The sequence below is a fragment of the Vanessa atalanta genome, chromosome 12 (genome assembly GCF_905147765.1).
Source record: "Vanessa atalanta chromosome 12, ilVanAtal1.2, whole genome shotgun sequence".
NCBI classification, from domain to species: Eukaryota; Metazoa; Arthropoda; class Insecta; order Lepidoptera; family Nymphalidae; genus Vanessa; species Vanessa atalanta.
Window position 1 is genome coordinate 143,304 of NC_061882.1, and position 17,094 is coordinate 160,397.

The following is a 17,094-nucleotide window of genomic DNA, read 5'->3' on the forward strand; positions in this document are numbered from 1 at the left end:
ACATACACATACATACATATACATAAGGTTCTTAGAGGTAGGGATTTGTGCAAGCACTTATGGGTTGGTACCAACCAATCATCTGGTATTCTACCGCCAAACAGAAATATTGCTGCGTTCCGATTTGAAGTGTGAGTGAGTCAATGTAACTACAGGCACGAGGGACGTCACATTATAGATTTCATTTACTCGTATTCCTAGCTATATTATAAAAAAAAAAAAAATCTTTATAAACATACACTCACGCACAAAAAGACATCCTACAAAAAAAAAACACAAAACTAAACTCTGCAGAATACAAAAAACTTTAGTCAGGACATCGGACTAGCCTCACACTATCGAGACAGCATGTTGTGTTTATTGTTGTTTACAATCTCTTTTAAATTAATTTGCAAAGTGGTATCTGATGCGAGAAGATCTCAGTCCATTATAAATTCCTATCGACCTAATACTCGCGGCCCTGAGTCCACTTCAAACAAACTTCATAATAAACAACTGCGCAGCTTGCTCTGAAAATACACCCTTTGCCATAGATGCTTACCCATTCAGTAGTACTGCCATCGTTATATGTACTTCGAAATAATATTCCTTGAACATCGTGTTTACTACGAAATTATGCAATAAATTAAACACTAATTACCTCAGTTGAAGAACCCGTCAGAAGAAACGAGTGTATCCACTTTCTACAAAATATAGAAATACTTTAATTAATTACATTATCACCGTCCATGGTATAGACGGCGCCTCTATGCTTCAATGAGCAATTCCAAGTAAAGTAACGCAAATGTTTGTAGCTAATGCCATTCAAGCATTGGTGAATATGTATTTTGTATATTCAGTTTATATCACAAACAATCACCAAGGAAGACCGTCTGCGAAATGGGTCCATTACTTGTCCGTTTCATTTTTAATTAAACATTTCATAAATTGTCTCCGTAGTCGCATAACCGGTGTCTCAGTCATCAACTCGAAAACTGTTCTCAATAAGCAATTATTTATCGTCTACTTCCGCGTTGTGAGCCTAATAAAAGCAATCAGCCGATAACGAATTATTTATATTAAAACACATCTAGTTACCTTTCTTTACACTCGTGTCCTCATAAAATGCTAATAACATTTCATTAGCTTAAGAATTTTTATTTTTTTACAAATAAAGTTACGGATTTAACTGATCGATCTATTGATCTATTGATATACTATTGTATATCAGTAAAGGTAATAGAATCTTATTTATATTGTATTACGAGATACAATATATTTTTTGATTTTGATTTATTTTGAAAGTCTAAGAGGTATGCGACGAGAGTCCGATGGTTTAAGTCTAAGATGATTACTAAAATAGAAATACCAAAATTAAACGTACGTAATAAACAGTTTTATCACAAGTCCACCACATAAAAATGCAATAATTTCAAATCGTACTTTTAATTTGTAATTGAAACATCCGAAGCACAAATTCCGATATTTTCTGTAATTTTAAAAGTATATGTCGTCATAAAACTATAAGCATCCCACATCTCACACCCAATCGTACGCTACAGTTATATATTCTTTGTTCGGCCCAAAGCCAATAATAATATGATTTAGAGTTGGCCGGCGTCGGGCGCCACTCTCATAAACCACGGCGACGCTTTCCAAACCTAATGATATAATTAACTTACATGAATATACTCTAGTTTCATATTACGAGCTTTTCAATGTACAGCACGCAGTATACGAGCCACTAACACTGCACAGGGAATAGTTTTATGTTTATACTGAATATATACTCGTATAGACATATTCACTTTGACCCCATGAACCGTCATTAAAGTGGTAACGTCTCGGAATGGTTTGGTACAGGACTAGCTGACTGATACCAACTATTTGAAAAAGTGAAAACCGGGAACCCAATTGCTTCTCAAATTAAAAAAAAAATAGTATTAAAATTTAAAAACCTTACTAAATTGAATTCTTTGTTTAAATCACGTTAAGTGTCCACTTTAATATATATACGTGCATATAACGCGATTCATTAAAATTCATTGCATGTTCTTTGTATACTAAAAAAATCTTTCATGCAAAAACACGCCGAGGTGCAATTGTAATAGGTTTATGAATTATCATAAATAGAAAACGGCACACGTTATAACATGAAATTTTACATCTCACTTATATGTATTGTATACTAGTGACGGCGCGCGGTTTCATGCATTAATCATTACCTCCACCTGCGTAGGTTGACGTATGATGTTGTATTGTGATTTTTTATTCCGAATAAAATGACTATTTAACGAAAAAAGACTTTTGAAACGAGCGCGTTAAAAAAAAAAATATTAAAATTCTTCATCTTTATAATAGTACGTCATTTACGTACATACATATATATTTAAACACGAGATGCTCACAATTGATCGGAAAGATTTTTTTAGGTATTTATTCCGTACGACACATATCCTTCAAGTAGAATACTCCAGTTGAGTCACTAATGGAGGCAAAGCCCGTCACGCTTACGTATTCGGGGTGCATCTGTAGAGCAACAGACGGCGCCTACCAATTCCAACAATGAACGCAATGACGGCCCCGACATCTATCAACAGGGTCCCGGCCGCTACTTGTCATGTCCCTCTTACATATGAAGATTTGTCGTTTCGTCTGAGATAAACTCAACCGATGCAATACTGACTCTGACTCAAACGAAATCGCGAACGAGGAATCACAGATTGCAAGACATCAAAAATAATTGAAATAGTGGCAAAATAAAAGCAAGTATTCCTAGCAAGTGTTAAGTATAAATCTAGAAACATTTATAGCAATCGCCGAGTACGTTATGAAACATCGTTACAAGTCATGTTATCTCGTATGTTTATTGGCTGTGAAACCGCCGATGTCAAAACATCAATAAAATCATTTCCACGACACGGCGGGTGTAAGTCTGGCGATGTTTACGCACTTGCGACTTAATAACGTCGTCTGCAATCATCATTCGATATATTGTCAACTCGTTTATCGGGACTACGGAATGACTGTTTTCAATCAAAGTCTTACTATAGAAGAAATAAAATAATAACAATATCCTCTTTTTAGCGTCAGTTTTTTTACATAAAATTAGACGGGCAGTGTGGTAAGTGTTCGCCACTGCACAAATACAATTCAAACTCAACTCAAACTCAAAACTCAAATTCCTTTATTCAATATAGAAGTATTACACTTTCTTATTGATTGTCAAGTTAAACACTACCACCGGTTCGGAAAAAGAAAACACCCAATGGCGCTGTAAAAAACATTAACCATTCCTTATATCGCCAATGTGCTACCGACCTTGGGAGCTAAGATTTTATGTCCTTTATGGCTTTAGTTACTACTTCAAGCCGGAACTGAACAGTACTTAGTATTGATGCTTAGCGTTAGAATAGGTGACGAGTGGTCGGGAAAGGCATACACAAAGTCTTCCCACCGAGTACAATATGTGTCTCGACATCATGACACAAGCTTGTGTCCAAGCACAGGTTTCAGTCTCTACTCATAGTCTCATGAGAAATAAGATTCATTCGATTTTCGAGTCATCTAAGATCCACCAATAAACCAACGGTACTAGACCAAGGGGGCAATTACGGTGGCAGCATCGCAATTTGCTAAAATTATGTAGAATAAACACAAATCCTGCATGATCACCTGCATCTGTGTATCGGGCTGAACACAACTTTACCACAATAATAAATAAGGCTATTGTCAGCAAGTGTTTACGTTCACATTATCTTTTTTTCCATTCCTTTTCATTCGTTAAACGCTATTTAAACGCATTTGCTATATACATATATAGGAAGAGTTAAAAAGTAATTTATATTTAAATATTTTTATTTTTTTCCGAAGCAACCGTTTATATAATCATATCAGAGAGATCGGATCAGTAATATCAGTAGCATCAAAATTAACGACATCACATAGTTCTCAATTATTTATTTTATGATATAGGTAGACGGACGAGCAAATGGACCATTCGATGGTAAGTGGCCGCCACCGCTCATTGACAAAGACGCTGTAAAAAATATTAACCATTCCCTACCACCACCTAGGGAACCAAGGTGTTATGTCCCTTATGCCTGTCGACACTGGCTCACTCACGGTTCGGTTCAAATTTGAACACAAAAATACTGAGTATGTGTAATATGTGTTTGTGTCGCAGAATGTGTGTTATGTTAGTGAATTATGTTTTTTTTTATATATATTAGTAGTATATGTATCGACGGTTAAATTACATATGGAAATATATTTTCTTATAATTTTGCACGTGAAATATAATTATTAGTATGGAATAAAATGCACTGCCAATATCCCCGTTGTCCTTCCATCGCTCCAATATTTTAAATATTGCTAAACAAAAAACGAACTGGGACAGCCTTGCTGTTTCTTGATTAGAAATTTGTGAAATAAGGTTACTCAACGAAATCACTTCTATGTATCCAATTAAAAATTTGTAGAACTGCAATCAATGATATGCATAATTTATCGACTTCTTATCGTATTTAGGACATTGAAATCTGGTCCGTTCAAATTTTATTATTCAATGTATTTCAGATTAATAATAAACACTAGAAATACATAAAATTTATGCTATTTGGTTATTAATTTAAAGCGTCTGTCATAAAAAATAGGAGTGTTTTATGACGGACGCTTTAGGGGATTTTAAGAATCGCCTTAATTATTATTAATTTTATGAATATAATTGAATCAAAATCAAAATATTCTTTATTCAAGTAGGCTAAATATATAAAAGTGGAATCATATTATAGAAACGAATACCGTGTCCCAGGAACGACGTATTAAATTTGTAAAGTCGAAAACGTAGGTAAGAAGTTAGAAATAATGCTGACGAAAAAATATAAAAGATTCTATAACACACACGCTTGTTCAACTTAGAAAAACATCGAATATTTGGTTCTGATCATGACATGTGTATATTGTAAAAAATATTTATTATCACTAAATGTAGATCCGTTTTAAATAGCAAATAAACTCGGCAATATTCTTGATTCGCGGAGACTAATCCAGTCGAGGATAACAAAATCGCTGCGTTAAACCCAAACCTTCGCACTTAATTCGATTGCTTTGAGTAACGCACAAGTCATAACAAATCAAACGTGCGCAAGTGCTTCGTATCCATAAGCATCAATCACGTCAATGTCACGATGGAGTCCCAGCGACCTATTTCCACCGAAGTTTCTGCTACCACGGCCATTCACCCAATGAGCTCATCGCCCCAGAATAAAAATTCACTCGCTTGTATCAATTGAATTTGTGTATTTGGATTCGCTTTCTGAGCCGAAACTAGACGATCTACTTTAGTTTAGGAAACGCTAATTAATTACTATAATTCCAAATCTCTTGTTCGAGTTCGATCGCTTCTGCACCGTGTCTCTTCAGATTACCCACAGATTACACGAGGAGTGGGGAAACACGCAGCCTTCCTCCTTTGCTATATTATCTTGTTGCTAGTTATAATGTTAATTAAATTAAAATATTATAATGATTTTTATTAATTACACCATATTTTAAACGATTTTCGAGAAAAAAATATTTGTTTTAAATTAATAATCTTTATTTTATGGTCGAAAACGAAGCCCGTGGCATCTTTTAGCGCCAATTACGTTAGACTAGATAATTGTCAGAATTAGTACTGTGGCCGCGATATCGTGTGAGCTTCACACTTCATAACATTCGAATTTAAATAACATTATATATTACATTTGTTAACTCTTAAAAACAAGTTACTTCGTACTGACCCTGTAATCAATTAATGAATTCATAAAACAAACTGACAACATTTGATGGATCGCGATCGACAGTCCGACAATGCAGAGGTTTATTTAATTATCGGATTTGAATATTTATGTGACGCAATTATAATAAAGCCTTCCTAGCGGCATGAAATGTGTCCGCGGCTAATTTGTAAGTGTAATTATTATTAATGTTATGTCTAATGACGTACTATTACGAGTCGATCATATCACTGCGTTACAAAAAATCTAAAACGTGTATTTTTGTATGTAGACTGTACGATATGTTGAGTATTAAAATAACTTATCAAGTTTTTGATCAGTCTATTCGATAGTAATTTAATTTAAGATAGGTAACGCAAAGGCCGCAATAACGGAACGAGGATACTCGTGCCTACGTTTATTTTGCAAGAACACTTGCGTATCGGTGCGAGACGTCTCGTAACTGACTGAATCAATAATTGATTTAATTTCATAATTATTTTTTTCTTAACGACTTACATCCTATTTCGTTTCGTTACGTTATTTTACAGGATTAAAAAAATATATCGAAATGAACATACTTTAAGTCGGGTTTTACAAGCACCTAAACATCGTCACGTCTAATTAAATATAAAGCCGTCTATCGAGCTCTCACCGGTCTTGACCTATCAAATTACAGCCATCCATGCAATTGCATGTTTGAACAATATATTATTTGTTTAGATCGATTTCGTTTCTATAGTTAAAATCATTAATCTCGTATTAAAAACATGTCAATTATTAAGGCACATTACTCGATAAACGATATAATCGTTAGATAATAAAAATAGTGTATTCGACGCATTTTTAGTGTTCGTTAATTTTCATGCAGGATATGAATACAATTGTATTATAGATTATATACAAATAGTAAAAACCGATAGTATCAAAATAACGAAAGCGAAAGTTATTGAAACTTTGAAAGGTTTAGGAAGTGTAGCAAGTATCACTACCAAAAATGCCTTAAATTAAATAGGAATTATATCCATATTTAAATCAAGAAAATAATTATAAAGCCGAAAAAAAAATATAAGCCGAAAATATCCGACATTTCCATACAAATACTAACATTTCAATTGGATGACAGCTAATAAATTAATCTAAAACGATGCAAAATGACTAATAAAACGAATAATAAAATCTAATTGTAATAATTATTTCACTGCACTGATATTACTTAAAATGTGAGAAAATGCCAAAATGATGTATTGGGCTAGCAATACCGATATATGGGAAATGGGAAATGGGTTAACGGCAAAGATTTTAGCGAATTGACACTTTTGTGACGTTTTGTATTATTTTAAAAAAAGTTAAAATTATAAAAATATTTTTTAATGTAAGAAAGTTAATCTTTGATTTTGAACGTCGACAAATATAAAATCCTTGCTTTTTATCATCGAGTTTTAACTTATGTGCATTATTCATTACAATTTATTTATCTTAACATAAGAATTAAAGAAAACAAAGGTCATATTTTTATTTATCGTCTATTAATATTCCATGTGTCATAAAACATCCATCGTACTCACAAATAAATGTTTACGCGAACTTTATTAAAAGTTTTCTTGTTTACGCGGCGAGCACGCGCTCACGCATTTAAATGTGCCAGTCGCTGGTCAGTTTGTTCGTGTGTTGTACGAGTTTGTTTTAAATCGATATAACTTCATATTACGTATTCATCGAGCATAAGCCGAGGACACGTGCTTATCCACGGCACCTACTGCCCGGTCGCTCATTACACCGTGCGCTCTAAACTTTCGTGATGTATGTGATCTATACATATACGTATACGTCTTACATACATAAAATATATTATACTCGGATTTTATTTTATTACGGAAAAGAAAATAATAAATCAAACCACTGGCAAGTAACAGGAATTATCTCCTTAATAATGTAAGAAAATAACTAAAAAGGTTTTCAAGCTACATTAAGTGTATTCCTACTCAATATTAATTTATACAATATAACACTGTGTATTCGGATCTGAAAGTTTTAAAATAATGATGTGTTTAGTATAATAATTTATCGTCTGTCCTGCCCACGCGAAGCTGGGACGAGTAGCTAGTAAGTTACTGTAGAATTGAACCGATGTTACTAAGATAGTCTCTTTATATTATGTAGACCATGGTTGGCGGCGCATTCGCTGTGGAAGGAATAGTTAATGTTTTTTACAATGCCAATGCCTTTAAGAGGACGGTGACCATTTATTGGTAAACCTCAGGTAATGCATTGAATAATTACGTCATACTTAAAAAAATATCTCATCGATTTTATCATTGAATTTAAAATTTCAAAATATCCACAAAGCAGCCTTCTGTGTTAACATGCTTTCATACGCCATCTACGACGTAATTAGTAGAAGTAAACTTTAATAACTGATTACAATATTGTTATTTATTTATCAACGGCTACAACTAGGATACAGATAGAAACGTGCTAAAAACAAAGTTATTTAAAGTATTTTAATCCGCGCAAAGCGCGCGGTCTAGATAGACTGTTCAAAATATTTAGATAGACCTTGGTTTTGTTGGACGTTTAGAATATAGAACACGAACACAAATATACAGACAGCACATGCACGGATACTGCATATTGAAGTTTACGGATATATTTATCCGCTATATCGATTATACATAATCAATACCATGCGATACCGGGTCTGTCCGCAAAGTTATTTTATTATTTCGATTGATTGATCTTGAAGAACATTCATTAATATTTATGAGCCTGCCTTGAAATTCATTTCTACGTTGTTTTAAATAATTTATCTAATTATTTTGGAGCACCTAATGGTAAGTTGTCAGTCATACCCTCCCCCAATCGAAGAACGAATTAGAGAAAGTCCAAGAAGTTTGATCATAGGTCTGTTGCGTTATGTACTGAACACGGCTCTTAATGAGCTGATATCGCGGTAATTCAATATTAAAATTGTTTATTTGTCTTTATCCCTTCCGCGACTGGAGAAGCGTACACACTGACAGACATCGACACTGCGAGTTGAAATAAATCACTTCTTACAGCGACAAATTATTGTTTATTTAATTTGTAGTTTTAATTTTCAATGCGCCGCTGACTGTTGTGCTGGAAGACTTTTATTTAATTCTTCATCTAACGTATAAGTCGACCGAATGAACTAACACCTATAGCGTTTTTAATTACGTCTATAGAAACTGTTTATCTAAAGTTAACTGGATGCTTTCCTTAATATTATAATCTCTAAGATAGTTAACAACTTGCCATTCTAAGATACATTCCGTTCACATTTTAATATGTTAATCTAATAGAGAATCTTAGCACGATTGCGGGTCAGAGAGCGCAACAACATCTCCACGTTTTCAACACATAAGACTCCGGGCCGACTGAGATATATCTTACTAATAAATTAAGATTCGATTTAGTAATAATTAGTTCCAGCAATCTCGGAGACATGCTGTTAAATTAAACTATTCAAAGTAGTGAGTTCAAAAGTCATACATACCCGTGCATATTCATGTACGTTTCTATTAATAACTAACGTCTTACAAATATTGAGCACGAACGGTTAACTCTTCGTTTGAATAAAATAAATATATTGTATGATAACAATAGTACGTTTACAATCAAAATTAAATCGACTACATAATTCCAAAGCAATACAATAATAATAACGTATTTATATCATGTGTAATTGTGTATACTCGCGCGGAGCGCTAAATGCAGAGATTCTTAATAAATATATTTATATTATGATTAAAGTAAAAGGTCAAGTTCGGAAAACTGAGCGAGTTGTGAGCAGTTTACGGCGCTTGAACTAAAACAAGGTTCGGTGTTCAGGATTCCCAGAATTTCCGTAAGCGCTGCACGCCTAACATGTGCTCGTATAAACATTACAGGCTCCGTGTAATGATGTAATAATGCAACACGCGATAGATAATCGATGCGAAACGGAGCAAATATTGTTATGGGTCTGCGTATTATCATTATGAAATATTTATTGTCCCTTAAATAGCTTTAAACAAAATGACCGCCTACCACCTATACACGTCCTCCTGTCTCAAGGAGAACACTTGCATAATCCACCCAGCTTAACCCACCCACTGTGGTTGTATTATATGCATATGACATAATTACATCCGACAATCGCAGGTTTCCTCCAACACATTTCGGCGAGCAGACGAATCATTTCAGATTGAATCCGGAATCTTAAGCTCATATCCACTAGTTCAGATCAAATCGAAATCCTATATTCAATTAAAAGCATTAATTCAATAAAAATTCTGATTAACAACTATGTACTACCGGTTTGCAACTGAGGACCCTATTCACTGGCCCATCTCAGATTGTTCACTAACTCCTAACGTGAGCACGCACGCACACGCTACACATTGAAGCTATTTTCACTATTATTTATCAAGATAATGTCACTGAATACATGACTCTTTGCGGAAGGTGTTATTATATGATACTTATATATATAGTTCGATATTGATATTAATAGATAAATATAATATTTTTCAAATTACGTCGTCAAACGATGCATTTAGGATATAACGTGAGTCACGCTGATTAGACTATAAGTCACCCGTAATAATAGAAATCGTAGGGCTTAAAAAAAACACCAAACAGATCTCGGTGACATATAACATCTATCTATATTATAGCTATTATAATTTTATATGTTAGATATACAATTTTTATGGCAATAATGACGTGGGCGTGCGTTAATTAGATTGATTAGTACAGCGCGTCTGATAAAATTAATATTTGTTTACACTTATTATTATAAATGTTTTGGCATAAAAACTTATTTCTTTTTACTACTGGTAGGTAATTTGAAAATTAAAACATAAATTAAAATATTCTTTATTCAAGTAGGCTCATTATTTTTTTGGAATCGTCATGTTGCAGTGTTGAATTAAATGTGATATTGAATACTAAATAACTCGTCCAGATTCTGAAGTCATTTCGATAAACACTGAGTGTGTTACACACATATGTACTGTAAAGAGCTTTATCTCTTTTGCTTTTAAATTTGCAACAAATAATTTAACTTTTTAAAAATTCATAGTATAATTAATGTCAAAATATAAATATGTATATAAAAAGGCTTGGAGGTGCTGGGATTTGAACCCAGGACTTTCAGCATGCGAAGCAGACACTCTACCACTGAGTTACACCCCCGGTTGCAAGCTCTCGCTAAAAGTTATATTTGAATGTATCGAAAGCCTTTAAATTAAAAAAAGAACATTTGCAAGTCTTAAAAATTCTGTTTATTTAGAAAACAATTGATAATTACAAACACTCACATTACATACACGACTATTATTAAAAAAAATCTTTCCTAGAATATATTTCATACCATAAATCAACGGACGGACCGATTGTATTTCTAGATAATGAAAATTATAGAAATGTAAAGCCCTCTTAAGTATAATGCTTATAATACTCATAAAATAAGTGCAGAGGTCGTATTGGGTGTAAGTACGAGTTAGTACGTATTATGTTTGTGCGGATGTTGTGTTTGTGTACACCAGTATGGTGTCAAATTATGTGTAGCGAGATAGCGCTAAACATGTTTTCTTTCTGCGTAACCTTATGAAGGCACCGAGGTTTCCTCCACAGCCCAGATGTAAGTTAAGCAAATAATACTAAAACTTGTATCTGGAACAAGTTCCGTTAACCACTTGTGATTTACTAACGATCTCAAGTCGGGTGAAACACATTGTCTCTATTAATACCACTGATTCAAGTACATTTCGAATGAATAGGAAAAAAATGCCACATTAATAACAAAATATCCTGTGGAAGTACTTCCGCAATCAGTTACGCGACCGAGCTCTTGGGAATACTAAGAAGGCTACAATATTCAAATTCATATGTGACTCAGTTCCCCCGACCGCTTCCTCGCTGCCAGCGCGACCAAGTTCGACCCACTGACACCCACCCACTGGAAAAATGAACAGAATTTGTAATTAAACTTATCACAGAGATAGAACACTGCGATACGTCAATCATCCATTGTACGTGGAACTAATTCTATTATTGACATTTAAAACAATCGTTTCGATGTGTGCAGCCTCACATTTGTGATGCCTAATGCCGGAATATGCTTAAGGCACCCACTCCACTAGTCAGTACACGTAGACCCGTTTTCAAAGTGAAATTTACAGGGTTGCAGCGAAACGAGTGTGTCATTATCATTAGCCATTATATCGGCGCGTTTGTTTCGGAACGCTCAACTGCAAATTACACAAACATGTTTTCATATTAAAACATGTGCATTAATTTAAAAGGCTTCACTGTGCAGTTGAAAGGTACGGAGAGGTACGCATTGTGTCCATGCTAATGCGGGCTCCACTGCCCTCTGTGGCAACGAAGGCGTTCAGAACGTTGCATAACATCGCTCGTAAGTACGCGTCCCGCGAGGCCCATTTCATAAAAGTGCATTTCATTTGAATAAACTTCACATATAATATTAAGTAACTGCCCGCAAATGAATGCTAAAATGTATTATTTTTCTGAGTGGTAATAACTAATTCTGATTGCACTATTTATATTATTTTTAGGTGTAAATGAAAACGTAATATGAAAAACTACAAATATTTTGCTTATTTACAGATATCTTCGGTTCCTTAGAGTTTCTGACCTATTAAATGTCCCTATTTACATGTACTGATTACTTTTTTAACTATCGACTAAACATTAATCGTTCAAATAAACATAGTATACCCATATTGCTAAATTTAGAATGCATTAAGGTTAACGTACCTAAGCTTTTGTATATCAGCGTCCTCAACAATGCAACAATTTCCAGTATCCAAAAGGAAACTGTATGCGACTCCTTTTAACAACAATTTTTATCTAGCACTCATCTAATTTCGCATGATCTCATGCACGTATATATATATATATATGTGTATACATTTTTATCTATGAGTATGAGTAAACTAATTTTCTTTTGACAACATTTATTTTTCTTTGCACACATCAAACGTCCCCTGCACCTCCTAAGGTTTGTACCCACAAAGGCTATTTTAGGATTAACGCGATTATTTTTGTTGCGCAATACGTTACGTGACAACAAACAGAGCCAACCAAAAATTCAATAATAAATAACGAAAATCATTAAAAGCAGTTTGCAGGAACAAAATGTCCATGCAAACTACCTTTACATCGTCGTTTTAACTCAACGAGTATATTTATTTGTACGTTCGAGTAGATACGGCCATTCGGACTTCGGAGTGGTCTAGATTTGACGTCGGGACATGGGACATCAAAGTGGAGGTAATTTAGAGGTAATCGAGCGTGTAATGGCTGTATCATTCATTGGGCGTGGGCGTGACAGATCAGCGACTGCTGCGCAACGAACGAGACATAGTCCACTGAGCAAGACGGGGTGCGTATGTAGTCCAGTCCGACTTATAGAGTATTGATTACACGAACGAGCTCGTTGATCGGCAGATAAACTGGCAGATGTTTCGACACTTTCCCCTCTGAGAACAATAGATCTGTCCGTAATACCCGCAATAACTTTGAATGTCATCGTAACTTGAGATGAGAAACCAGAGAATATAATGTTTTATTTAATTGTATTATAAATAAATATATTTGTATAAGAATGCTAATATTTAAACGAATATTTTTGCTAATAACTTATTTCTATTTGATTACATAACAATATTAGTTTGGTCTTCCGTTAGTTGAAAAATTAAACCAGTATTCAAATACTTATATATGAAAATATTAGACTCTAACGCACAGAATAACCTTTAATAATATTTCTGTCAAATTATTCAGATGTTAAGATTACCATACACAAATATAAACCACTAAGTATCTTGCAAGACGAGTTGTATAAATGTTATGCATAGGTCTAGCGTCTGCTGTGGACGCAGAGGCTATCGAAGAAGGAACGCCAATTATGACGTTGAAAAAACTTAATAAGTCCAATGTATATGCATATCAATCTTATATAGCGTTATCGACTCAACTTATCTACGCGTACAAGGAAGACGAAACAAAATAATATCTTATTATGATGTGATTCTAGATTATTCTACTGCAAGTTTAAACACATATATATTTAGTTTATACACATCAGAAAATTACAAAATTAAAGCAAAATGTTTTAAATGACGGATAAGTCATGTTATCTCTAGTAACTCCTATGGGTTCATTCACAATGACTACACTCTAAAAACTTATATTAATAAATTTATTTTATTATTAATCAACCATGAATAAGATCGAGTTTGATTTCATCGCTATACGGGGAACGGGACGGACAATAATGCAATAATGACGCTCCCCGGACACGTACTCGTGTGTAGTTACTCTTTGCATTTGTTTCACAATGAAGCAGCGTGGTGGAATATGCTCCTTTCTCCTCAAAGGGAGAGGAGGCCTTAGCCCAGCAGTGGGAAATTTGCATGCTGTACATATGTAAGTCAGGCTAGTGACAAATATTTCTTCTTCCCTAAGGAGACCTCTGCACGACATTGATCACACAATCCCTTCGATCTTTACCGAGTACGGTCATGTCTTATGTCGATTAAGATCTCATACCGAGAATTATTTTGTACGGAAAACAATCCTGTGTGTTGTGTGTGTGTTATAAATGTGTTAAAAATATTAACTATTCCAAATTCAAATCCAAATGTAAAGCTAGAATTTGGTCGTATAATATTTAATAAGATATGCCGAATATAATATTTGCTATATTATAATCGACTCGGTATGGAGCCCGAGAGAGATGGAGATAATCCGTCTTACCGTACGCTATACGTCCTTTTCTCGCTCAATCCAAATTGTAAAGTGAAGCAGCATTATTTATTTTGATAAAGACTGACACTGGTCGCTGTGTGACAAAAAAAAAAATATTTTAATTTAGTCGTATTATTTTATAAGATTTCAATATATATAAAGTCAACGGATCGTCTAACAAAAACATAAATTCTTATCCGTTAAATAAAAAAATAATATCATAATATGAAAGTTACAAACAGTTTCAGTGATGTACTTTCGGGGCAAGCAAAGTTATAGACTGATTTCGAATTAACAGTAACTCCAAAAATAAGAATCAATCAAACTCCAAAGATTAGACTATTCATTTTAATTATTCATTGTAACATCACGAAATTTACAAGAGATAATAAACTCATACACAACAACAATTACGCTGGATTGATAACCTTCTTCTGTATAAGTCGACTAAAACATAAGTGGTTTTGTCTTCTATCTCATTATTGAATTCAATACGGTGTGAGATCATGTAATGTCTTCAGCTAAATAATGACTCCATGTGCATGTGACACTTAGCGTTGTCCCCGCGTTGCTGGCGATGATATACATTGTATTATGTGTGTCTATTTCAGACACCTACCGAAAGAGAATGTGTCGCTAGTCATTCACAGGTTCTATAATTAGCATGGAAGGTGCGTGAACGACCGGACGTGGCCGGTGAAGGCCGGCGCGAGCGCATCGCAGGTGACGAGGACGGGGCTGGCTGGGCGTCTGACGTACTCCCAATCGATCAGGAAACACCTTCATATGAAATACACGAATACTCGATTTCGTGTATTGCCATCCGACCTACCCTTAATGCGTTCATAATGAAGTTCCGGCTACTACGCGAACGCTTACTTATTCTTACTACAATCGCTGATAATAAATCATTAACGCAATTATCTCCATTAGTATTAATAACACGAACTCTAAGCGAACGTTTTAGCATTAGATATCTGTGATCGTGCCTTCCACGTGCCTTACCTTCATATAAATCCATTTTGTAAATACATTTTAATCCTATATGATATTTGCTTGATCTTATGTGCATTCAATGACTATTGATAAATTGCACTTGTAATGGAATGACCTACTTACACCAGACCCAGACCTAGGCATACCTCCGTGTAATCCTAATTTGGCGCGCTAAGGATGACATTTTTATAAAGCCATAAAACGACTTACATTTTATTATAAGAAAATATAGTTACTGGATATTCCAGTAAGTTAAAATTACATGCAATTTTATATTAAATACATGTGTATTAGTTTAAGGTATTCAGTTTTGTATTGATAACACTTAATGACAAAATAATGATGACATTACAATTTTGCCAGCATTTCTAAATGTTATTTGGCTCGCAACTATCTACTAGGAGGTCCAAAGATACAATATTACGTCATAGGTATAAATTTGGACGATTCCCACGTCATACTTTTAATAATAGCGTAATACAATTACAATTAATTCTTTAAGGACCGTCGAGGTCTTGTTCTACTCAAAAGGAATCAACTTATCCTAATACGGCTAAGCGAAACCGGCTCAATAGTCGATGAGAAAAACTTCTGCGATCTCTTGGTTATAGTAAAGTATATTTTGTAATTAATACCATTTAAATAGAAGATCCATGTTCATAATTTTATAAAGTATTGCAATATTCCTTGTACAATTGCATATTCTCTGAATAGTTTTGATTATTTCTTCACAAGGATTACAGTTTCAAATATGATGATAATTATTAATTTGTAATTTTAATCAAACATTATTTTTTTATAATTATTCTGTCAAGCAGTCGGCCTGAAAGAATCACAGATTAGTTTTACATTTGTTTTTATATCGCTTTAAATAGAATAGACTTCTATTTTAAACGAGACTGAGCCAAATGGAGAGAGACAACCAAGATTGTAAAAAAATCGCCAAAAAAAGTTACAAGCAAAATCTTTCTTGAAATCATATTGCTGTAATTCATTTCAAAAAGGCATTTTATAATTCAATAGCTTAATCTACGACATGATTACAACTTAGTATTCTATTGGTCGTGCTCAGTACCGCGGACGATGGTTATGTAATACGTCAATCGGTACTGGGCCCTGGTTGTATTCAAATTACTTGTAATAATCAATGCTTTAAGACAAGCATATGTTTTGGCGTAACTGCCTTATATTTAATTCAAACAATAGTTAATAAAAATACCATGTATAAGCATTCACATGCATATTTAAAAGCACGTCCGTGATGTAAACGTTTTAGCGGAAAACTGTCATTTCTATTATTGCAAGAGGTGAAAATTATCCTCTATATACAACAGAATAGAGTAAAAATGGAACGAACATTTTTAATTGGTTAAAGCCATTAAATTATAAAATATGACTAATATATATGTCAATTTATAAGTTAACAATTTAAGTTTGCATACCACCTTTTCCTACTAAAAGTGCTATGAACCTAAGACTCCCAGCGATGTATAAAATCCTAAAGTTAGTCGTCTGATACTCATATAGGCGCCCATTAATTTTGATTTATTTATTAAATCTACGCGAGAAGGAGATG

General features: G+C 34.0%; 1 non-coding gene across 1 annotated transcript; it reads right to left on the reverse strand.

The window, feature by feature from the left end:
- Window positions 1-10,868: 10,868 nt before the first annotated feature.
- Window positions 10,869-10,940, reverse strand: Trnaa-cgc. Its single transcript has one exon. It is a non-coding gene; the product is annotated as a tRNA-Ala (tRNA).
- Between the last annotated feature and the right edge of the window lie 6,154 nt (window positions 10,941-17,094).